This window comes from Crotalus tigris, unplaced genomic scaffold (genome assembly GCF_016545835.1).
Source record: "Crotalus tigris isolate CLP2741 ecotype Arizona unplaced genomic scaffold, ASM1654583v1 scf7180000024115.3125172, whole genome shotgun sequence".
Lineage (NCBI taxonomy): Eukaryota > Metazoa > Chordata > Lepidosauria > Squamata > Viperidae > Crotalus > Crotalus tigris.
Window position 1 is genome coordinate 1,844,318 of NW_024100392.1, and position 26,747 is coordinate 1,871,064.

General features: G+C 39.6%; 1 long non-coding RNA gene across 2 annotated transcripts in view; it reads left to right on the forward strand.

The window, feature by feature from the left end:
- Positions 1-16,087, forward strand: part of LOC120298567 — a 28,062-nt gene extending 11,975 nt beyond the window's left edge. For both annotated transcript variants that reach the window (XR_005554140.1, XR_005554141.1), the window contains exon 3: positions 14,972-16,087. This is a non-coding gene — a long non-coding RNA (uncharacterized LOC120298567). The remainder of the gene's footprint in view (positions 1-14,971) is intronic.
- Positions 16,088-26,747: the final 10,660 nt, after the last annotated feature.

The window sequence follows — 26,747 nt, forward strand, 5'->3', positions numbered from 1 at the left end:
CAGCAGCCTTAGACCCTGAGAAATTGAACTAAGGAAATGTTTTTATAGCACTCACACTGTATATTAATTAGAGTATGCTTCAAAGACCAAATAACTGTTTGTAATAAAGTAATCTAAGTGGAGTTTTCCCTAAAGAGTGAGTGGACAAAGATCTAACAACAAGAGCTACAACTGGAAATGATATTATGTAGAGAAATGCAACATGCAACATTGCATTAAATTATACTGAAAAGTTATTTGTCCATATCCTTTGCCTCAAAAAAAATTAAAATTTAGTAGACTTTATGCCCTTTTGTTTTTATTTGTTTAAAACAGACTTAACGACACAGACAAGATCTAATTATTGTTCTGTATGCATACATAGAGAGAACTGACATATTAATAAATATTTTTCTGCAATAAATTAAAGAGCTTTATATTAGTTTTTTCCAACTTGGTCACCCCAGATGAGTGAAATTCAATACCCACCAACTCTTGAGCCAAATAATGATTGCTTAGAATGTTAGGGATTAGAGTTAGCACATCTAATAAATGCTAAAGTTAAACAAAGCTGTTTTATGTGAACTGCTAATCTGTAGTTCAACTCAGATTGGAAAAAAATCCCTTTTGAAAAGTTATTGTGTCAGTTTGACTCTGCTTTAGAAAATATTGATTGATATTAACATAATGTGATGGCAGTGATATAAGTTTAAAGCTTAACTTTAAGGAAAGAAACTCTTTGAAAGTAGGACACGGCAAGCAAAGAAGTATAATGGCATCTGTTTTTAAACCTTTGATTTAAAATCCTGGAACAAACACCTCTCTAAATAAGCACCACTTTACTTCTGTCCAACACTGAGTGGAAGTTTCCTTGAAGAGAAGCGTGAGTGGCAGAACCAGCTGTGTAACAAAATATAGTATAAAGATCCTTCAATATAATTTATATTAGTGCCTCAAATATCTAGAAGCTGCTCTTCTTAATGTATAATCCTGAAGAAGAAAAAAATAAAACGAATGGTAGCAAATCTTGTTAGGAATAATGATTATAATAATCATTATATAATAATGATTATAATCATACTTAGAAAGATGAATACTACTCTAAAAAGATGCTACCTGTTTCTAAATCATAAGAAGAAAAATATTCTGTGTATGTAGATTTGATATTCTCACCCACATGGTCTCAGTTGCTATATCAAACAAGTAAAGATGTGGAAAGTGGAAAGTTCCACTATGAAAATTCAATATTTGATTTTTATTTGTCACAACACACACACACACACACACACACACACACACACACACACACACACACATCCATCCATCCATCCATCCATCCATCCATCCATCCATCCATCCATCCATCCATCCATCCATCTCAGGAGGCTGCCATTAAGCAGTGAAGAACAAATGTTTATAATCTTATTTATTCTATGAAAAATTAACCCTTACCAGATGTTTTTACTGGTATTGTTAAATTTAGACTTTCCTTTGTGAAAATGTTACTATACATACTTCTAAATATAGGAACCACTTTGTTTATTAAACTGCCTTCTCAAATTGAGGATTAAAAACTATTTACCTACTATGTTTTAAAACATACAATATTTTAAGAACACAATTCACAACCTTCAGGCAAAAAATAAGGAAAGGAAGAAATAGAAAAGAATCTTGGCATAAAGATACCCATCCTAGCATGTAGCCTCACCATGAAACAAGCCTCTATGCAACTCTTCTCAAATAGATTCTGAATTATATGGGGGTCAGGGATTAAGGTCCAATAGACCAGCCACTTTATATTGATATAAGACTGCTGACTGTCTGATTTTTTTCTGCTAGTTATGATGATTTGTATGGCTTGAAAACATTAAATTAAGATATAAAGAAAAGCAACATCTAGAAACTATATAGAGGTTGTAGGTTGATGGTTTCTAAAGATTATAGCACGAAATATCTAAATCAGATTTGGAACTCTTGTATTTAAATCTTGTTAAGGAAGTACGTTAGAAGCATCCAAGAAATTATGTTTCTTTTTATTTACACTTTTTAGCTTGAGGTATTATTACTTTATTAGTCTTCCCAGTTTCTCTGACCTGTAATCACAATATAGTAATGTCCAAATAATCTTCTAACTTACTAGGAAGTAAGCAGCTTCTTGATATAAAAAATTACAATGTAAAACTCTTTTCTGTCATTCTAAAATATTGCAGGATTCAAAATCTGGTAAATCTTTTCAAATTTCATTGTTTCAGTGAAAATTTATTACTATATTTTTGTATTTATCAAATCCTTCACTGGGATTAATATAATATTTAAAATTTATCCAATATGCTCTCATTTGGATTAATTCCACGGAAAGAGCTGAGGCCTTAATTTCAAATCAATATACAAAACATGCAGTATCAAAAATGCTTACCCAAAATGATAGGCTTACCTGCCTAACAACTTCTGCATGCCCCCTGTCTACTTACCCATGTTACATTTCAAAGGATTGATAATCAGTTCTGTGCTTTACTCTGCATCTTAATTTATTTTTAGACACTGCTTTTTTATTCTAAATGTTTTATGGCCATGTCTCTCAACATTGGTGGTTTTAAGGTGCATGGACTTCAAAGCTGGCTGGGGAATAGTGGAATTGAAATCCATACGTCTTAAAGTCGCCAAGGTTGAGAAATACTGCCATTTGTGTATCTGTTTAAGCCACGGGCCTCGTATATGATTGGCTTTGCATGACATAAAAAGAAAAGAGTATTTTATATCTTGCAATGTTATGAATAAAGAAACATTTTGTTCGCAAGAAGATTTGGCCTGAGAATCTCTTTATCTTTCCACATACACAAAAAGTGTGACAAAATGGATTAGTTAAGGTTGCAAATGCTTTCAGAAAAGGAGTGATTGTATTCAGGTATTTCACAGAGGTGCTACAAGTGTTCCTATGCTTTCTCAAGCACATTTTGGAGACTGAATTCCTAATAATGGAGAGGCCAAGAACACTTCATAAAATTATTTGAAATGATATTTATCTAGATTAATATGGGGGAGCATGGCCATGTGGATGGCCAAGTGTTTGCATGCAGATCATGGAAAGTAACATTCATAAGGTGACCAACCGTCCTCCTTTAGGGAGGACAGTCCTCCTTTTGTAAGTTCTGTCCTCCCTCAAAAAGTGTCCTCCTTCATGTCCTCCTTTTCGATATTTGAAGACTAATCTGCAGGGCTTTTTTTTTTCCTCATACAACGCTCAGAACGGCATTCCGGCACCTTTTTTTGATGGTTTTTTTTTTCAACTTTTGCATGAGCTGTGCTACTCCTGCTATTGGCTTTCGAAAGCCAATAGGAATTGCTGCTGAGCGCCCCAAAACACCCGGCTGGCAAACTTTGCACATGCAAGTTGTCTGTATTATTGTTGCAATGAATAAAATGTTTCTTTTATTTACGATATTTTTTCCTTCAATTTATTTGTGTCCTCCTTTTCATTGTAAAAAAGTTAGTCAACTTAACATTCAGGAAGTTAAAAAGGAGATGGCAGTTATAAGATGAGGGCCAGCTGATCTACTGGTTAAGGCTAGAAACCAGGAAACTAGGAGTTTTAGTCTTTCCTTAGTCCTGAAAACCTGCTGGGTGACTTTGGCCAATCACTCTCTCTCAGGCCACAATGTCAGGCTCAAGCAACAAGCTTGAGGCTTTTGCAACAAATGAATCAACACCTAGTCAATCTGGGAAAAAAGCAGATCCTGAGGGGAAAAATGCTGGGGAAAAAAAATGAAGGGAAAAGAAGGAAGGATTGCAGCGAGAAGGAAAGTATCAAAGCAGAATGGAAACAATTCAAACATTTTTTATTCTTTGTACTTTTTTGCAATAGCTATAAATCTGGGCTGTAGAATGAAATTTCAATTTGAGTATCTTTTCTCTTATGTACTAGCCTAACTACGTAGAAGTATAATTTGGCATATATATATATATATATATATATATATATATATATATATATATATGTGTGTGTGTGTGTGTGTGTGTGTGTGTGTGTGTGTGTAGGTCTTTGGTTATTCGGGTTTTCTCCCACGTAAAATTGGAAATGTCTTGGCGACGTTTCGACGAAGTCTCATTCGTCATCTTCAGGCTGGTGCTTTATGCTTCATGCTTCTAGGAGCACGAAGCCGAAAGTACCAGCCTGAAGATGACGAATGAGACTTTGTCGAAACGTCACCAAGACACTTCCAATTTTACGTGGGAGAAAACCCGAATAACCAAAGACCTACATACAAACACCGCGAAAACCTCAGAAAATATATATATATATATATATATATATATATATATATATATATGTAGGTCTTTGGTTGTTCGGGTTTTCTCCCACGTAAAATTGGAAGTGTCTTGGCGACCAGCAAGCCACCCAAAAGCAACTTACCCAAAGAGGAACAGACAGCACTACGTAACCTTAAAGAAGACACCAGCATAATAATCCTACCAGCAGACAAGGGCAACGCCACGGTGGTTATGAACACATCTGACTACCAAACCAAATTAACCAACCTACTCCAAGACTCCACATACAAACCCCTAAATACAGATCCCACCACCTACCTGGAAAAAACCACCAGATCCAAAATAAAAGCCTCCCCCATTAGCGAAGAGATCCAGCAAAGAATCATTCCCAGAGAGAAATCATCCAGATGCCCCAAACTCTATGGTCTCCCCAAGATACATAAGGAAGGAACCCCACTCAGACCTATAGTCAGCTCCATAGGCTCACCTCTACAAAACCTAGCCAAATTTCTCGCCAAACAGCTACAGCCCTATGCAGAATCCATCACCTCACACGTAAAAAACTCATTCCAGTTTATAGAGATCATAAAGAAACAAAACTTACAGCCCAGCGACCTACTAGTGAGCTTCGATGTCATATCCCTCTTCACCAAGTGCCTATCAAAGAAGCCTTGACAGCTATCCAAAACAAATATAACCCCCCCAAACACATCTTAGATCTGACCAACCACTGCCTATCCAACACATACTTCATCTATAATGGACAAAAATACAAACAAACAGAAGGAGCACCCATGGGATCACCCCTCTCACCTGTCATTGCCAACCTCTACATGGAACACTTTGAAACCCAAGCTCTAGAAAAATCTGATCACAAACCCAAACTCTGGCTCAGATACATAGACGACACCTTCATAATCTGGCCACATGGGAAAGAAAAACTGGACAACTTCCTCACACACCTCAACAGCCTACACCCCAAAATACAGTTCACCATGGAAACAGAAGCTAACAACCAACTTCCCTTCCTGGATGTCTTAGTCTACAAGAAATCCAATGGCTCCCTAGGACACACCATCTACCAGAAGAAAACACACACAAACCGCTATCTGCACGCTCTCTCACACCACCACCCAGCACAGATCAACTCTGTAGCCAAGACACTCATCTCCAGAACAAAACGCTTAGCTGACGAACAACACCTAAAACCCGAACTACACACTCTCACCAATGTACTAACATCCAATGGATTCCATAGAAATAAGATTACAAACCTAATCCAAAAAGAAACCCCCACTAAAATCCAAGACAAAGAACAAGAAAACGGCAAAGCCATCCTCCCATACATAAAAGGCACCACAGACAGAATCAGTAAGATCCTCCATAAACACAACATCAAAACAGCATTCTGCACAAACAGAAAAATATCCACCATCCTTAGAAACCCCAAAGATAAAATTGAATTAGAAAATCAAGGAGTATACGAAATCCCATGCACCACTTGTCCCACCACATACATCGGACAAACCAACAGAAGAATAAGTGCACGCATTGAAGAACATAAGAACTCAGTCAAAAAAGAGGAACCAACATCTTCCCTGGTCCAACACCTTAAAGCCACAGGACATGAAATTGACTTTAAAAATACCAGAACCATTGCCAAAAGTGAACATTTTAATAACAGAATAATCAGAGAAGCCATCGAGATAGAAAAACGCCCACACAGCATGAACAAGCGAGATGATACCTCCCGCCTACCAGCCATTTGGAAACCCGCCCTCATTGACAAACGACTCCCTAACACAAAAAATGATACCAGACCCACACTCACAAAAACCACACAGGAGGTCACCACCAAACATCCACGCAAAAAACAAACCCAAAGCCACACTGACTATGAGGCACGACCACAAACCAGAAGCCAGACCACAGCTGCATCATTAGCCACTTTAAACCCCCCCAATCCACACATGAAGCAAACTGACACCCTCCATGAAGAGGAAGCACGACCACGAACGCGAAGCCAAGGAATGGCAGGGCAGCCCAAAATCTTGAATCCCTCTGCAACTCAGACTAACCTGAGCACAACCAAACAGAACACTCCCCCAGCCAATCAGAGCACAGCCAACCCCCCAGCCAATCAGAGCACAGCCAACCCCCCAGCCAATCAGAGCACAGCCAAGCCCCTAACCAATCAGAACACACCTCCACCCAATCAGAACACAGCCAAGCTCCCACCCAATCAGTTCATACCTCCACTGGCAGTTAAAAGGAAGAAACAGCCAAGACCACACACTGCTGCTCGAGGCACGAAGCTGAAAGCACCAGCCTGAAGATGACGAATGGGACTTCGTCGAAACGTCGCCAAGACACTTCCAATTTTACGTGGGAGAAAACCCGAACAACCAAAGACCTATATACAATATAAAAAAAGAAAAATATATATATATATATATATATATATATTCAATAATGATGGTGAAAATGCGACTCCCGGGCATAATTATAAATGGAATGAATAAAGCGCGTTCACCAGGAGAGTTTAAAGTTAAAATACTTCAATTAAAGTATTTTACTATATTAAAAGGTTGCCAAGCTTTCGTTGGGAAAACTCCCCAACATCTTCAGGGCTGAGAGACCGTTTCTAACAAGGTGATTCAAACGGGTTCCATAGACGTCTGCACGTGGTTCCTAGACTGTGCTAGCATTCCCTGCTGACCAGCTGATAGGTGGGGGGGGGAATCGGAGTAAAGATTTCTTCTGTCGTTCTCTCGAGCACTTTTGTTCACATTTCCGTCGACCTCAGGGGGTATTGTTAAAGTTATGTTCCGCCCTCTCCCGGAATGAGCATGGGGGACACCATGATGGAGGAGGATGATTCAAACATTGAAAAATACCACATCCAGTTGATGCTTGTACATGCGAGCGAAGATAAATATGGGAGCACGCAGCAGAGGAAAGATTTAAATTGCAGCCGATGAAGCCCCGCCTCCATGGTAGGATACACAATGACATCAAACTAAACCCCCCCACTGCAACGAGAGCCAATACTGCCGGGAGAGGGCGGAACATAACTTTAACAATACCCCCTGAGGTCGACGGAAATGTGAACAAAAGTGCTCGAGAGAACGACAGAAGAAATCTTTACTCCGATTCCCCCCCCCACCTATCAGCTGTTCAGCAGGGAATGCTAGCACAGTCTAGGAACCACGTGCAGACGTCTATGGAACCCGTTTGAATCACCTTGTTAGAAACGGTCTCTCAGCCCTGAAGATGTTGGGGAGTTTTCCCAACGAAAGCTTGGCAACCTTTTAATATAGTAAAATACTTTAATTGAAGTATTTTAACTTTAAACTCTCCTGGTGAACGCGCTTTATTCATTCCATTTATTTATATATATATATATATATATATATATATATATATATATATATATATATATATATATATATATTCCCTTTTTTGTCTGTTGTTTCTTCTATACTTCATCAATGGTAAAACTATTACAGAAACAGCATCATCTATTAAGCATTTTGCAATTAAGCATTTTGCAATCTTTTTAGAGGTTTCTGAAGACACACTACTAAGGCTAATAATGTTTTTATACCATGGCACAATCACTCAGGTTAAAGATAATATATGTGGAGAATTAACTGAACTGATCTTCACTAAAAAGGAGTTAAGCAAGGCTCTATCATAACCCATTATTATTCACTTTTATATTAACAATATTGTGAAAATGTTTGCTAAGCCAGAAGTCTATTCACTTCCCTGGCCCACCACCCCATTTCTGTTCTCCATTATATTGACACTGCAGACACTACTGTCTGTAATCCAAGGAGTAAATCCACTTCAAAATAAAAATCATTAAAAATATTGCTATTTTCTAGGTAACGCTTTAAGATCCCAGTTTGATGGACAATCAATCATAAATTCACTGACTAGGTTAAATCTTTCAAATTTCTAGATGTCTATAATCTTACACCTGCTGATCTAGTGAAACAAGAAAGCTTCCAATAAGAGCTCCTAGGCATCCCTTGCATCTGCTAAATTTGTATTTTAATTTATTACTATTAGCATGTAAAACATATATTAAACTATTTAAAGGTAAAGTTCTGGGATTGCTGCTATATTTATTTATTTTATTTATTTTTAGTTTAAAAAATTTGTATTGCCACCTACTCACACATGGCGACTCAAGGCGGCTTACATCAATAAAAAACACTCAATAAAAAATAAAATAACAAGAGGAAAAATAACATAATATAATAACCCCCCATTCCCCACCCCAGTGACAGCACACATTAAACTAGCCATTTGTTGGGCTCTACCCGCTCTGAGTTCCCAGGCCCGCTGGCAGAACCAGGTCTTCAGCACCTTCCAGAAGAGTGCTAAATTGGGTCCAGTCTAATTACTGAGGGAATGATGTTTCAGAGAAAGAGAGCCTCTATGGAGAAGGTCCTTCTTCTGGGTCCCTCCAGATGCATCTCCTTAGGGGACGGGACCCGCAACATTCCTTGCCTCCTTGCTCTAGTGGGTTGGGTAGATGTGATTGGCAGGAGACAGTCCCTCAGATAACCTGGCCCCAAGCCATGAAAGGCTTTAAAGGTGACAACCAGCACCTTGAATTGCACCTGGAAGCAAATTGGCAACCAATGCAACTCCCGCAGGAAAGGTGTCACATGTGCACACCAAGGTCTGCACAAAACATGCGGGCTGCTGTATTTTGTACCAATTGGAGCTTCCGGATGCTCTTCAGGGGCAGCCCCATGTAGAGCACATTGCAATAGTCAAGATGGGAGGTGACTAAGGCACGAGTGACCGTGAGTAGGGATTGTTGGTCCAGGAAAAGGCAAAACTGGGACACCATCCGCAGTTGCACAAAGGTTCTCCTGGCCACCCCATCCAAAACCAAAGATGCCAATTCTCTGTGGGCCAAAGAACCCAAACCTGAGCCACTCGGTCTTGCCAGGGTTCAATTTCAACCCATTGCTCCCATCCAATCCCTAACAGCATTCAGACACTGCAAGAGGGAGGTCACAGCATGTATTTTCATGATAGAAGGCAGAAGACCATGAATTCTAGTTATATCTTAGGCACAGTGCCAACTCTCTTGTTGTTGTTGTTCAGATAGTCACCAGGAGTCAAACACTGACCTTGAAAGTAGCACCACCACCACCACCACCACCACCACCACCACAAAAAGTATTTATAAGGAATCTCCTGGCTTAGAATAATCAGACAAAATTCTACTACAACATCCTATTACAAGTATTATTTAATATCCAATGTTCTAACATCACTGGAATTAGGCTGCATTTTCCATGGGCTGTGATTAAGACTTTGTCATCTTAGATTTTAGCTGAATCAAGTCTTTTGGAGAACTTCCTTTAACTCATCTCACCTTGCTAGATAGTTGTCTTCTGGCAAGAAGGCAAATGATGATTTGGTATATTGCAGTACACCAGCTATATATATTTATAAATTATATAATTGTATATATAAATTTATAATTAATTAAGGCCCATGCCCATGAAATCCTGGACTTAAGGATCACCAAGTATTTGAATAATGAACAGAAATAGCTATTATGCAGAGATAAAAATATTTAAATATGTCTGATAAGAAAACCTGTGGTGATAGTGATACTTTTATGACACATCATTTCAACCTGTTCTGTAAAACAAATAAAAATTATTTTTTTGTAACTGAGGTTGCAGAATGGCATTCAAACCAAATTTGATTGTATGCAGTTGCTTTGGATGCAAAGGTGCAATTGCTAGCCATGGGTTGCAACACCCATGGTTGGACTGTTAGCTGAAGCATATCATACCTCACCTGCAAGTGCAGTGGAATTTTCTGTTACAAAGGTGACCCTGAGTCCAGAGCAACCAGGTAAACAAGTTATTTGGGGATGTTGCAATGGTCATACTTACATAGCTCAACAATAAGAGCCAATTCTAGATGTCTTTATAGCTAGCATCTAAATGTTTGACAAGTAAAACATACCCACCAAAACTCCTAATGAGTTCTTCCTAAAGAAAAAATATTTAGTATTTTAGTCAACCTAACAATAACCTTAATTTTATTTTATTTTATTTAGTTTAGTTTATCACTTTTTCCTCGAGGAGCTCAGTAGTGCTATAGAAATAACTTCCTTTTTTTTGGGTTACAACACCAAACTGACTGGCTGCAAAACAGTGACCATATCAAAGACACTCAGTAAGAATCTATGACTGCAAATGAACTCAAATCCAAGGCCTGTTGATACTTGATAAACCAGTATACGATACTGGGATGATTAATAATAACCATATTATATAACTCTGTTTCTCTGTCTTTTGTTACATTAAGCAGAGATAAATTTGGAGAATAACATGCAGGTTCTGTAGTCCTGGACTACAGTTTATTTAGCTCTGTACTTTCAACTGGGCTGAGCAGTCCTTTGGTGGTTAAGAACTGCACTTAATATTGGGAGTTATCAGAAGGTCTCAGTGTAGGGTGAAGAAGGAAAAGAGCAGGACTTTTGGGGAGGAGTTATATGTACGGTATATTTTTAAAATGACATGTTAGTATCTATATTAGTACTTGCAGTGAACCTTTGGTGTGTTTATAGTCTTATGTGGTAGAAGAGAAAACAAATCACCATGTTATAGCAATTATGGTAAAAAATGGTACAGGGATACCCACCCCAGTTCTCAATCTGATGCCCTAAGATCTAGAAACAAAACCACTAGGCAGTATCAGATTAAAGAAAGATGAATTAGACGCATGCAGAAGACAGAATCCTAAGACAATCTAGAAAACATTAGAAACTAAAAACATCTCTAGCAAAATAACAACTATACTACTCTAACACTTTAATGAGAAACACTTACTTTTGAATTATTCATGCTTGGAGTTAACAAAATCTGCACTACTGATTTTAGACAAGAGTGCATTAATATTTTCTCAAACAATTTTGTTGGCATTCATGATTGTTCCTTTAGGGGATATTTTCTGTCAGTTCTTATGGTAGGGTAAACAGCCATTAAACTTTACAAAGATCACATTAAGAGATTATCCACAAGTTCATATTGCCCTCGTTAATATTACTGAGATAAAGTGTCTCTGGAGCTTTTCAGTCATCCAGGTTATAGTTGTCTCAAAGGTGCTTTTTCAAAAGGCAATTGGACTGTTTTTTCCTTGAGGAAGAAGAAAATATTTTATTTCTCATCCAAGAAACTTCATCAGTTGTGTGTGTGTGGGGGAATGGAAAGATAGGTACTGAGTGATAAACACAACTATGTAAGTTCCTTGAAGTTGCTCACTTGCTGAGAGCAGCCATGTTGCCACTGTCATGGTGAACAATTTGTCATGCTCATACACTATGTGAGAGGATAGTTCACTCTTCTTGCATTCCCCAAGCTGGATGCGGAATCCATGTCACAGCTCTCCTTATTGGTGTGTGCCTACTTTTCTGCAGATATACAGACCTACACGTGAAACACAAATAATAATTTTGGAGCTTCTTGCCTATATTTGAGCCTGATTAGACAGGTGTTTCCTAAGGCCTGAAAAATATTTCCAGGCTCCTTCAGGCTCAAAAGGTTTATGGACTTTTTGCTGACACCAGGACTGAAAAGTTGATAATTTATGGTTTTGCATGAGTTATGAGAAGAAGAAAGGTTTGTGTGTAACGGGTTGATGAGTTATCAAATTTACCTGTGATGAAGACTGGAAGTAATTTCTTTACACATTTCTTTTCTTTTTCTTTATTCTATTTCTTCCCTCTTTCTTGTTTTTTCTTTACTTTCTTTACTTTTTATTTTTCTATCTTTTTTCTTTTTATGACTCTAATTTGTATTTAGTTTTACTATTGCATTCAAAATCTTTAATAAAAATTAAAATTAAAAAGAATAAAGACTTCCTTAATAGGAATTTACATTCACAATCACTAAATGATGCTTTATTTTAAATCTTTTTAAAATTATTTGATCTAAGTCTCTTTTCATGTGAGATAATCCTAGTATTCACTTCCTTACAGAAACAAATGTTTGAGCCATTTCAATTAAGTCTTAGGCAAAAGTGAGTATAAGCAGATAACGATATGAGTAAGTTAAGTACCATATATTCCGGCGTATAAGACGACTTTTGAGAGCGTTGAAACAGCCTCCGAACTTGGGGGTCGTCTTATACGCCGAGTCGTCTTATACGCCGGAAATAAGGTAGTTTCTGGCATATAAGATGACTTTCTAGGCATGCGACTCGGCGTTGATCGTCTTATACGCCGGAAATAATGTAGTTTCCGGCGTATAAGACGACTTTCTAGGCATGCGACTCGGCGTTGATCGTCTTGCGACTCGGTGTCGATCGTCTTGCGGCCCAGCGTCAAACTAGGAGGTCGTCTTATACGCCGGGTCGCCCTATACGCCGGAATATACGGTAATGACCTCTTCTGCAAGATATGTGTGGTCTTCCAGTCTTTTGCAAGCTTCATGCTGTCAGTTTACGACAACACAGATCCACTTCATAGATAGTATCAGAAGTCAAAAGGGCATGCATTTTTGGTTTATTGATATACACACAGAATAGTTATTATCTGTATTGATAGATGATCATGAGTATATTTCCTCTGATCTTTGGTGATCTCCAGCAGTTTAAGACAGAATATGAAAGATCCTCTTCCCCAATTTTTGTCCCAAACTTATGAGTAGTTTGGATTGAGTGGATGGTTCAAAGTCACCAGTGATCTAGACATGAATCTGAATCTTCCCAATTGCAATTTAACTTCTTAATCACTATGTCACAATGGCTGTCTCTATGTAGGTAGGCATACCAACATGAGTTATGTATAATGAAGAGCACCTTTGTAGAAATCTTGAGAAAGAAATCTTAACAAAGAGTAGGCAAATGTCTGGAAAACACCTATCTGGCTGTGTTAATTTCTTCAAATATATTATTTATATTGCCTTGCTGTTTTAATTTTAGATTTTTAAAAATGGAAAATATTTTTCCAACAGTTCCAACACTGCCGTATTCTCTATCTGAATTCTCTTTTTCAATAATGGAATATTTTCAGCAATAAAGCTGTTTCCCAATAGTTCTACTCTCATCTGTGAAAGTGAGCAGAAAACTAAATGGGTATAGGTTTGCTATTGCCATTATCAAGGTCAGCTGCTTTTATCCTTGCTTGTTGCTTCATAAGTCCCCATGCAGGAAAGGTTCTTCTCTCATCTCACCACTTGCTGGGAAAACCATCAACCAATTACAGCACTGCTGTGATTCAGGTTAGTTTTAACAGATGACTAGACCTGTATACTTTGTCATCTCTTAGACCCCCTACCCTTATCTTTACTTGTCAGCTCTTTCACTCTAAGGAACAGCCAGCTAAAGGTGGTGGATGATTGGGCAACATAGCTCTTTATTCACAAAGTCTCTAAACTAGGGATTGGTTGAAAGACCTGATGAGTACAGGGTAAAGTCAATGTAGAAAAACAGATCTTTTTCACTTCTCAAAGTGGAGTGTCCAGAGACTGATTCCTGTCAACCCAAGGAATCTGCAGTGCTACTGACAAAATGAAAGAGGAAGCATATTGAGTTATTCCCAAAATTAAACTGTTGGAGTTGGTTGTTTGCTTAAAAGAAAAAAAAAATACTTTAATGCTAGGACAGCTACGTTTATTGTAGTCATTGAACTGACAGTGACTGGATAGCACATATTCAGGGAGGTCTGGTTAGGAATGAAATGTTGTAGGAACAGTAAAAAGGTTGCTAGGGCATATTGTGTAATGGTTACCTGCAAATGGGGAAATTCTTTAGTATTCCAAAATGCTGAATGATTCTTCCTCTCTATTTATCTTAGTTAAATAGATAACTAACAAGATACCTTAGCTGCAGATAAAACAAAGAAGATTTTATCTCCCTCCTTCCTTCCCTCCCTCTCTTTCTTATTTCTTATTTCACAAGGTTTTGCTAAAATTGAAGAAGAAATGGGAGTCATCTATGCTACTTGAAAATATTAGATTAGGAATATATCCATCTTTTATATACACAATATGCAATATAACACAAATATTTAACAAAAAACAGTACTAATAAGGGAAATTAAGTTGATAATTTAGTGATTAAGGCATCAGACTAAAAACTGGTAGACCATGAGTTCTGAGTCCTGCCTTAGATACAAAGCTAGCTTAGTGCCTTTCTCAGCCCTAAGAAGGAGGCAACAGCAAGACACTTCTGAAATTTTGCCAAGAAAACTGTAGAGGTATGTCCAGGCAGCCAACAATAATTCAAAGACATATACACATTAAGAATTTAAATACTGTAAAATATCAGAAAAACTAGGTGTTTTTTTTTTTTTTTTTTACTAATGATGGTTCAGTTCACTCCACCTGAAACATGATCCAGAGAAATATTGGCCAAAAGATAATTATTTTAGTGAGTTAAACTGGTTTCACAATTGTCATTTTGAAGGTGAAGCAAACTATACAATGCAAGTACAGACTGAATATATTAAAAAAAGTTATAGATAGATAAAAAAATAATATTTAATTAAATGAAACCAACGGAACATATTACTTGCCACGATACCAAAATCTAATGGTATGATTGCTGAATCATAAACATGCCTTTTTATTATTTCCTTTGCAATGGAAGGGGACACATAGGCAAGGATCTTGACTGAGAGCTCATAAACTAATGCATTAAATGAAAAATCAGATTTTGTTTATTTGCTTTCTAGGCAATAATTCCCAGACTCAAATTATCTTACATCATACAAAGACCAGCTCTCTGAAGAAGATTCTAATGATGAGAATTGTGGAAGAAAAGAGGATGACTGACAGAAAGGTGAATGAGTCCCATTGCAATTTCAATAGACATATTGGAATATTTGAATATTCAGGTTACGGACAGATAGTCATGGGAAAAAATGTATGCAATCATTAAGAGTTGATGCCAACCTAATAGCATATAATCAATCAATGCTATAATTCAAAACTGCTGTTAGATATTTTGTATTGTTCTATCTTATTTTATAAATAAAAATGCTACACTTATATTTAATATGTATATTGCAAAATTGCTGTTTTAAAGTTGCTGTTCTGTTTATACTGTTTTGACCTTCTACTATTGCTGAAACAGAAATATGCTGGAATGCTGTTTCTCTGAATGTAGATATAGAATTTGGAGTCTGGATTCTTTCAGCAAGAAACTAATTTGATAATAACTAAGAGCTGAGAATGAGATAGAGTTTCACAAATGTGGGCTAAATATCAGGCATTAGAACATGCAGGATTTTGTCTAAAAATCATGACAGCACAGTTAGAAAGTTGCCTAAAGAGATGTTAAGAAATCTATGATATTTATTTTGTCTTAAGACCAGAGAATAAAACAAAAACAGAAGAGTATATAAGGCCTACCTATAATGGCAAATTATGTTTTATGAAAGCATTGCTGATGGTGGTAAAATGCGGTACATACGCTGTTGAGGAAGTTATCAATAATGGCTCTAACTTGTAAGAATATAGTATTGCAAGAATAACTCTTTTAAAGTTTTCTTTAGCTTTCAGCGTTATTGTTTGTTGTACATTGATCTACAATTAGCTTTTCAATATGTAGTACAAATGATATAATTGTTTAGCACCGATGGAGCAAAAGTTTGGTTATGAAATAAACCTGTTCAAATTTTTGATGAAAAAAATGAAAAATTGAGCAAATCAATAATAAAACATAAGAAATTTGCACACAGAGAAAAGCTTGTGTATGCATGTTTGTTGTTGTGTCTCAGAGTAGCCTGCTCCTTCCTTCCTTCAGCCTTCTATCTGGGTGTGGTTATTTCCACAAGGAGTTAGTTGTTTTGTCACCACCCTTTCTTGATTAAAAAGATGTCTCCTCCCATCTGGATAGGAAGAACAGAAAATTCCCCTTCCTAAAGAATAATCTTTTAAATATAGCTCTGCCTTTGTCTTTTTTACCAATTTACTAATTTCATAGTCTTGAAGTTCAGTTGCTATTTTGCAAACCAAACGACTGAACAATCAAGAAAAAATATCTTTATTTTAATGAGGATAACAAAGTAGAGATTTTAAGGAATTGTTTAACAACTACTAATTGTTTAACTTATATGTGGTCGAAATCTGCATTCCACAGTTACTACTCAGCAACCTGAAAACAGTCAGAGAAAACAAGCAAGATAATTGGAGCAGATGTAAAACTACTGTAAATTGAGCAAGCAGAACTTGCGTGACTAACTTAATGTACCTTGACAACTTTACCTTATTGTTTCTAGTTGCCTCAAAGCTTTTTAGATAAATTATTAGGTCTTATCACATGAAATATGTTTTCCAGAATCCTTGTTTTCTCACAAGGAATTCCAAGTAAAATTCACAGAGAACAAAGGTACTCCTAACTTCTCTCTTTCCCAAGTCCTTTCTTTTCTCTGATTCTTTTTTATTTACTATACCATTTTATTAAGTTTATCAAATTATAGAATACAAATGAAAATTAAAATAGTGCACAACTGGGGAATGGGAAAAGGGGGAGAGAGGAGTGTAGGATAAAGGGGTAAACTAAGAAAAGCATTAAGATTTGTCTCTTTTCAGTTCAGTGGAATAAAAATAATAACATAATAACTTCTCTGATTCTTACTAGTCCACAGCTTTTCAACCTTTTCACAAATTGTACCACTTTTAAGACATGACAATATTCGAGTACCACCAGTGCTTAGCAAGGTGTCAAAAACTTGATGACTAAATAAAAGGGTGGGTGGGTTTTACTGATTAGATTCATTTGTTGTTATAGAAATGGCTAATTTATAATATTATGGAAAAGTAAAAAGTTGAGGTTCAATGTTAATGCTTCCTTCTACTGCAACAGAGGAAGTCTGTTCTTTTTGCCTTTTCCCCCTTACTTTCCCCCCTTTTTCCTCTGCACTGTGTCCTACTATTTGCTTTTGTATTTTATTCTATAATCTAATAAAATATTACAAACTGTAGAAAAAAAGGAAAAAAGTACCAGTTTTAATTTCTTTGGTGGCAGTTTTTTGCTGAATCACTTTCCCTTTGCACTGACAAATATATGATGAATTTATCCATATTTATTAATATGCACCACTAACAGCTGGCTGGTCGGCACTTCTTTCTCTCTCCCTCTCCTCTTCTTCCCCTCTGCCTTCTGAGCTCTCCTTCCACAGTGTAGTAAGAATGCCCACACATCCCCAGTACCTTCACTGTACCCTTAAAGACACAGGAATCAAGCACAAAGCAAGAAAGGATCACAAAAGCCTCCCAGAATAAAGAAACACTAAACCTGGTTTTTTTTTTTCTTTAAGCTGCCTCAGGCATGTCTCAGTTTAAGCAAAGTAACAAAGGCTTGGCAATTGCAAAAAGTGGTAACCTTAAATTAAGCCTGTTTACCTACAAGAAAATTTGCTAAAAGCCATAGACAGACTCATGATAAGGGGATAAAACTAATTACATTTGTTTAAAGGGATTAAACCTATGGATGCCAACACTTTGGACTCATAGTCTGTTTCATTTGTGAAACAGACTAAAACATTCCTATAACCAAAGCACACAAACCAAGCCTCTAAATTACAAAACACTGTAAAAACTGTATAAAAATCCTTATGGTAATCCATTCAAGCTGCCAGCTGACCAGGAACCCATTGACTTCTGAAATAAACCAACCTCCTTTCCAACATCCTTGTCTCTTGGCTTTTCATTTCTTCAGTGCTGATTGAGTTCTCCTGACTGGAGAAAATGAACCAGGGAACCTTTTCTTCCAGCAACAGCTGCTTCTTCTTCTCTGTCTCTTTTTCCTCCCTGCCTGCTGAGCTCTCCTTCCACAGCTTCTTCTCTGTTCCCTTCTCTTTCCCTGTTGGCTTTTTTCCCTTTCCCGCCAAAACCACCTCCTTTTATATCCTCTACTCTCCTCCCTCCTTGTTTCTTCAGTTCACCTCCAGCTCCGTGCTGCTTCTGGAAGTGCCAGTCTGCTGGAGCTAATCAGCTTGAGCCCTGCTGGCGCTCCTGGGGCTTTTGCTGAGCCCATACAGTCCTGCAGCTCCCTCGGGCTTGGGTCACTTCAGCTCATTCCTCTCCCCTGCTATACTTGTCTAGGAGGGTCATGTACCACCTGCCATGTGCCAAAGTACCACTGGTGGTATGTGTACCACCAGTTGAAAAGCCCTGTACTAGAGGACAGAATAGTAACAGTTAGCCAGCAGGCTGCTCAAAATTAAAAGTCCCTTGTTAGCTTGAAGTCCTTCTTAGTCCACTACACTAGTCCTCTTGAAAATTATTTACTTATATATACCTCACTGACAGCATAACTTCAATGGTATCAGAATCTGGGTTGATAAATTGAATCACCTGGGATGTTGTAACTGAGGATCCCCAAACTCAGTCTATTCCCATATTTAAACAATATGATTCCTCTGATGATGCTCCCTGCCCTTTCTCCTTTTCTGTGCTTAAAGGTCTTTGAAGAAATGAAGGACTAAACTATATATTCTAATGTTTGGCTGTATGATATTAAAGGGAGGGAATCAGAAAGGACACTGAATGACAAAAAGTAAGAGAATTTATAAATGAATGTGGAGAAAAAGAGAAGGAGCATTCCTGAAAGAGTTTTGGAATACATAACTGAATATGTTTCCAGGGCACTTGATTTTAGACCTGCTTCCAAAACATCTGTATTTTTTAGAAATGGTTAAATTATAAACATAGCCAAAATAAAAGGTACAGCCTGGTGATTTGGCGAGCAAAGGATCAAATCTTGCTATGATATTTAGAGGTGGGAAAGGTGATCCCAGTAATTGGATTGTACTATTGGAAAAGCTGAAAGCTGCCTGCCTACTGATTGCAACAATGTGACCAAACAGCTGTTTATTCATTAATACATATTTGCTTTTGCTTGCACAATGGGAAAGAGTGATATTCAAATAATGTCCTGAGTAATTTTTCTAAATCTCTGTGGTTCACGGCATTTAAATTCAGTTTCCATCGAGCTGTATATTATTAGTCCTATAGGAACTTTGAAAATTCTAAAGGTTCTCTGAACATATTTATTTCTTTTTTTAAAAAAATCTTATTTGGATTTAAATGGGATGCATGTCTAAGACATCCAACACAGGAAAACTTAACAGAATAAAGCAGGTTTCTCAATTTTAACAATTTTAATATGTTTGGTATTTTGCTGGGAATTTGACACAAAGTTGTCAAGGTCCTGGATTAGAGTGTACGGGACTCTGTAAGACAAGCCACAAAATACCTTGCTTAGCCCCTTGAATCCTAGCAGTATGTTATCTCCCTTCTATGAATTTCTTGTTTGTAAGAGATTGTATGACAATCTCATCCCCTTTCTCTTTTTTGTAAATCTTTGACAAAAGAGTGGAAAGATATTGATGCCATTTATAGTGGCAACTGCACTTTAAGACTTCAGTGGTATATGTATGAGAATGACATGTCAATAATGGGATTGCTTTGGGAACAAAACAAATGGACCTGCCTAGGATCATTCAGCATGTCCAGAACCTATGTAGGTTATTTTTTTTTTCTCTCTCCATCAAGTCCTCCATTATTTATGGCATTTCATTGTTTGGATACTCTATTCTTTCCCCTGTCTATCCTGTCATCTCCCAATGACCTGCCAAGAGAAAGGCTAATCATTCTTATTGGATAGGTGAGTTGAATGACCATGGATATTTTGAAGTTAGGCTGAGGCTTGTCCCAAAAGTACTTTTCAAAAGACAACTGGACTTACTTTGTTTTTTTCCTTGAAAATGTTTCATTTCTCATCCAAGAAGCTTTTTCAGTTTTGAGGGTTGCAAATTGTCCACCAATGCTATTACTTGGAAAAATAGTGAATACAGCTTAATTCTTAGGAAATGTGTATAAAATGTGTATAAAATGGCACTTAAAAATTGGTACAGCAATTTTGTTCAAACATCCCTTTGATCCTTAGAATATAACAGTTTAAACTCAGTTTTGTGTCTTTTAATGAAATTACTTTGCTTGTTTAGACTGAACTTTTCTTTTTGTGTTTTGTTAATTCAGTCATTCACTGAAATTTGCTAGGAAAACAAGAGATATTCTGAAATAGATCCTGATTATAATAGTCACTGATTTTTAACTCAGATTAATAGATTTTTATTTATACATAAAATCAAAAGAAACAAATTCCATGTTTTATTTATTACAGATACTTCTATACCACTAAAATTGCTTGAATTTTACAAGAACACTATATACACAACAATATTATCATTTCAAAAGTAACAAAATACATGGATGTGTGTGTATATATGAGTACAATACATACAATATATATATTTATGTATAGTGATTAAAATGCAAAATACTCAATTAAAAAACAAATACTATATCATGTAACAGTTATTACTAGCACCCATCACTTCTTGCAGGTGCATCTGTTGAACACAAAATGATCTCTGAGAAAAGCAGATCTTAACTACTTTCCTGAAGTTCAAAAGTGAGAGTGCAGGTCTTTGTCTTTATGCTTGCTCCCACTGTAACTTATTGAACAAGACAACTTGCAGTGTATCATAGGCATGAACATTATACATGGAGTAAGTGGTCTCATAGATCAGGGCTTTTCAACTGGTGGTACATGACCCTTAACCAAGTATAGCAAGGGAGGGAACCAGCTAAAGTGGTGCCGCACAGACCTGGAGGAGATCGGCTGAAGCTGCAGGATTCAGCAGAAGTCTCAGGATCTGCACGGGAAGAGAAAGAAAGGAGGAGGAGGGCAGAGAGAGAAGAAGCTATAAAAGGAGCAGATTTTGGTGGGAGAGAAAAAAAACACATGGAGAAGAGATAGAAGAGAAAAAAAGAGGCTTTTGTTTGTGAAATGGTGAGGAGAGTGCAAACGAGCAGCCTTTGCAAGCGAAGGGTGAGTGATAGAGTGAGCAAGGGGCTTGTGCGAGCAATGTGTGAGTGAATGAAGCGAGAGAGAAGCTTCTGCAACCAATGCGTGTGTGAATGGAGCAAGAGAAAAGCTTTTGTGACAAACGTGTGTGTGAATGGAGTGAGAGAGAAGCTTGTGCGAGCAATGTGTGAGTGAATGGAGCAAGAAAGAAGTTTGTGTGAGCAATGTGTGTGTGAATGAGAGCAAGAGAGAAGCTTTTGCGAGCAACTTGTGTGTGAATGAGAGCAAGCTAGAGCATTTTGCTAGCAAAGGGTGAAGGAGGGGTTGTGAGCAAAGGGTGAGAGAAAAAGGGAAAAGTGAGGGGAGGAGGGAAAAAGAAAAGGCATTGATTTCTAAGTTCCACTGTTGCAGTAGGAAGGAAGCATTAACATTGAACCTCAACTTTTTACTTTTCCATAATATTATATAATATTATTCCATAATATTATAACAACAAATGAATCTAACCAGTAAAACCCAAAATCCCCCCTTTTTTTAGTCATCAAATTTTTGACACCTTGCTAAGAATTGGTGGTATTTGAATATTGTCATGTCCTAAAAGTGGTACAATCTGTGAAAAGGTTAAAAAGCCCTGTCATAGATAACTAGCCATGTAAGGTTTTCTTAGGTTACTGGATAACTAGTTTCTTGCAGTGCATTTGCAAACAAGGTGGCTAATCAATCTGAAGTTTTGGTGTAATGTGACAATTTTGTTTTTTCCTCAAATAGTATCTGGGCAGCTGCATTATATACTGATTGAATTTTCTGGGTAATATTCAAGGGGAATCCCATAAAAGTCAATTGTAGTTGTCCATATTTGAAGAGATGAAAGCATGAATGACTGCTGCTATCACATTCCATTCCATGAAAGGCTGCAGAAGAAGTGCAGGCTGAAGCTCAGCAAAGACTCTCCTGGCTGTGACTGCCACCTGTTCTTCTAGCAAATATGAGAGATAAAGCCCAAATAGTTATTTTGGAGGAAGCGTCACCTATTAGTACTATTCCCACCTCAAGTATTCTGTTGTATACCCCTTCATTCTAGAGCAGCAAATATACAACATAATTCTCTGAGTCTAGGAACAAGAATGATTGTTTGTCAAACATTACAGAATAAAGGCTTGTTTGCGTCTCATTAATCCAATTCATTAATGGATGGAAAGGTAGTCAAAGTCATCAGAAGCACTTGTTTAAAATGCTTGCTGATAGAAGAAGGGCCAAAATGCACAAAGCTCTGATTTATAGGATTCTGTAATCTAATTTCTTTCTTCTTGTAATAAATGTGAATAAGGAATCTGTTATGTCCCAAGCCTTTGCAAACGGCTCGGGCGTTTGCAGGCAGTCCTGGGCAGGTGCAAAGCTGCCCGGGACCAGACAGGCTGTCGCCAGCGCCGTGCGCATGCGTGGGTGCTGGCGCGGGAAAAGTAACCCATTTACCCGGGAGTTGCCTATATAAGAGGCTGCGAGGCGTTTGGGCGAGGCTGAAGCCATCTTCCTGTAAGCTGAACGCTGAATAAATGAAACTGAGAACTCCAGCTGCTTCTCGTGTCTGTTTTCCCGCCACGGACTCAACACTGGCGACGAGGATGGGATGCCTTGCACTACCTGGAAAGGAAGAAGTGTAAGCTTACCCAAGGAGTCCTGAGCGGCGAAAGAGGAACGGCGTCGACTCGGCAGCTGCCCGCCAATCCGGTGCGCATTCGGGGGTAGGCTGGCTGATAGACCCGTCTCCTGAAGATCCGAAGATGGCGAAAATCGGAAGGCTTTCGGAATTCGACGTCTCACATCCAGAGCGGTGGGAGTCCTACGTATCCAGAATGGAGAACTACTTCAAGGCAAACCAAGTGAGGGAAGATAGCTTGAAGGCGGCCACCCTGCTTTGCGTTTGCGGCCAAGACGCCTTCGAAATCGCAGAAAACCTTGCAGCACCTGTCCCAGTAGAGTCTGTAAGCTACGCAGACCTGAAGAAGCTGCTGAAGGAGCACTTCAACCCCAGGGTGTCCGTTATCTCATGGCGCCACACCTTCGAACAAAGAGATCAACGGTCCGGTGAGTCAGCCAAGGAATACATCGCCGCGTTACGGAAGGCCGCCAAGCCCTGCGAGTTCAAGGACCTCGAGGAACGACTGAGGGACCGATTCGTGTGCGGGCTAAGGCATCGAGAGCTACAACAGAGACTTTTTGCCAAGGAAGAATTATCCTTCCAAGACGCCTTAAGGGAAGTCACCGCAGAAGAAGCAGCAGGCGGCGCCATCAAAAACATGCGGCCGATCAGAAACAGTGCAGAGGGTGCGTCCGTGCACCAGGAAGACGTCCGACGAAACTCCGAGGAGGATCCGGACGAGGAAGTCGACCGTCTACACCCCGCGAAGGGAAGAGAACCAGAAGGGAAGCTCTTCGGCTCCGCTCAAGTGCATCGGCTGTGGAGGTCGCCACAGGAGAACCGACTGCAAGTTCCGCTCCGCTACCTGCTGGGCATGCGGTAAACAAGGGCACATTGCAGCTGTGTGCCTGGGCCGACGAAAGGCACAACCCCAAGAAGAACGCCTGAAGGGTACCAGATTCCCCAGCCAGAATAGGGTAGGTTTTTGCGCTTCGCGAAGAAGCATCTGTAGAACAGGCACACACAAGCCCATGAAGAAAAAGCTGTCACTCAACGTGAAGCTACAAGGGGTTCCATTATCTATGGAACTAGACACAGGGTCTGCCCTGTCCATCATTTCATTGCATACATTTAGGAAGATTTGTTCCAGAAGTGGGTCTAAGGCCAAGTTAAGGCCTTCTGATATTGTATTAACAGATTTTCAGAACTCAAGAGTGTGTGTTAAGGGGGAGGCCACCCTTAACGTGCAATACAAGAGTTTTGAAGGTCCACTAGACTTATTAGTAGTAGGGGGTGAACGAACGAGTCTCATAGGACTCGATTGGTTTGAGGCCCTGGGGATACATGTCACAGGACTCAACAGCTTACAAACACTCGACCTACAGGAAGTCTGCAAAGAATTTGCAGATGTTTTCAGCCCCCAGCTGGGCACATTCAAAGGACCACCTGTGTCCTTAAAGCTAGACCCCACTGTCACTCCCATTAGGATTAAAGCAAGAAGGGTCCCTTTTGCTTTAAAAAGTAAGATTGACACTGAACTAGACAAACTAATCCAACAGGGAATCCTAGAACCTGTTGATTCCAGCCCGTGGGAGACCCCCATTGTCACGCCTCTAAAGGCAAATGGGGACATTCGCATTTGTGCTGATTACAAATGCACACTCAATAAGGCATTGCAGCAACATGCCTATCCTGTTCCTGTGGTCAGTCACATTCTGGCCTCTCTCAAGGGGGGGCGTGTTTTTGCAAAGCTTGACCTAGCTCAAGCATATCAACAGCTGCCTGTTGATGATGATGCTGCCATAGCTCAGACCATTGTGACCCACAGGGGAGCCTTTAAAGTAAAAAGGCTACAGTTTGGAGTGAATGTCGCTCCTGGGATTTTCCAAAGCGTTATGGAAAACACACTACGAGGTATACCAGGGGTCTGCCCCTACTTTGACGATGTCTTGATTGCAGGAGACTCCACACACATTCTAGCTGAAAGGCTTAGGGCTGTCCTGTTAAGATTCAGGAAATCAGGCCTCAAGCTCAGAAAAGACAAATGCCAGATTGGGGTGCCTTCTACTGAATTTCTGGGATTCAAAATTGATGCTGCTGGGATTCATCCTGCTGAATCCAAACTAACTGCTATTTTAGATGCACCCAGGCCAAAGTCTAAGGCCGAACTTCAGGCCTTCTAGGCCTCCTGAATTTCTACAATTCTTTTCTTCCACATAAAGCTAGTGTAGCTGAGCCTCTTCACAGGCTACTAGACAAACATGCTGTGTGGCTGTGGTCACAAGCACATGAGGCTTGCTTTAAAGAAGTCAAGGCCTTGCTCACTTCTAACAGTGTTCTTGCACATTTCAACGAGTCTCTCCCTGTGTGCATCGCTTGTGATGCGTCCCCCTACGGGGTTGGAGCTGTCCTGAGTCACCTCAGGTCTGATGGAACTCAGGTTCCTATTGCATACTACTCCAGAACACTGTCTTCTGCCGAGCGCAACTACGCTCAGATAGACAGGGAGGCTCTGGCTGTTGTTGCTGGAATTAAAAAATTCCACGATTTTCTATATGGCAGGCATTTCACGGTCTTCACTGACCATAAGCCTCTGCTGGGACTGTTTACCACACGTAAGCAGACTCCCCACATCATTTCCCCTAGAATGCTTAGGTGGTCTATTTTCTTGTCTGCATATGATTTTTCATTACTCCACAAGCCTGGGAAAGAAATGGGCCATGCTGATGGCCTCAGTAGATTGCCTCTGCCAGTAGTAGAAGCTGACCCCGCGCCAGCTGTCAACATTCTATCAATCCAAGCCTTGCCCGAGCTCCCTCTTAGTGCCAGGGATGTTACCGCTGAAACAGGTACAGATCACACACTTTCACGTGTCCGCTCCTGGGTCCTGTCCGGGTGGCCTGAGCACTGCCCTAGTCCTGAGTTTCAGAGTTTCTGGTCCAAAAGAAACGAACTGTCCCTTTCTCAGGGTTGTCTGCTTTGGGGAAACAGAGTTGTCATTCCCACCTCAATGAGGACTAGGGTCTTAGAATCCCTCCACGAGGGTCATCCTGGCATTGTTCGTATGAAGGCTCTTGCACGCAGCCACTTGTGGTGGCCTGGTTTAGATAAAGATATTGAGGCTAAGGTACACGCATGCCACCTGTGCCAACGATCTCGCCCAGAGATGCCCCAAGCTCCTGTGCATAGATGGGAGGAAACACAGTCCCCATGGTCTAGGGTGCACATTGACTACGCTGGGCCCTTTCAGGGCCAGTTCTTCTTGGTCCTTGTTGACAGCCATTCAAAATGGCTTGAGGTTGTGCCTGTCTCATCCACCACCACTGCAAAGACTATTCAGGTACTGAGGGGGATTTTTGCTGCACACGGGCTGCCAGATGTCATTGTGTCCGACAACGGCCCTCAATTCACCTCCTCCGAATTCCAAGCTTTCTTACAGGCAAACCTGATTCGTCATGCCACGTCTGCGCCTTTTCACCCGTCCACCAACGGTATGGCTGAACGCTGAACGCATGGTGCGCATCGCAAAGGACGCCTTGAAGAGACTCACCTACGGGGACTGGCATCACAGGTTGGCTGACTTTCTCCTTTCTTATCGCACCACACCGTCCACTTCTACAGGGAGAAGTCCAGCTGAACTTCGTTGGGGGCGCCAACTTACTACTAGACTTGACCGGTTGCATCCGGACAGACTGCCTTCATCTACCTCACATCCTAGGGCACCTAGACAACTACTTGTGGGTGCCCCGGTTTGGGCTCGCAATTACGGGCCTGGTCATACATGGGTCCCCGCTTCTGTGTCCAGGATCACAGGTCCTCTCTCCTACGAGGTTGCCCTGGACAACGGTCGTGTCCTGCGTCGGCACATCGACCAACTTCGCTCTAGGCGAGACTTTTCTGCTGAGACTCCTGGGTCTTTTCCAGGGGGGGAGGGGGACCCTTTGGAGCAAAGGGAAGGGCAAGAGCTACTGCCCATCTCCACTGAGGGAGC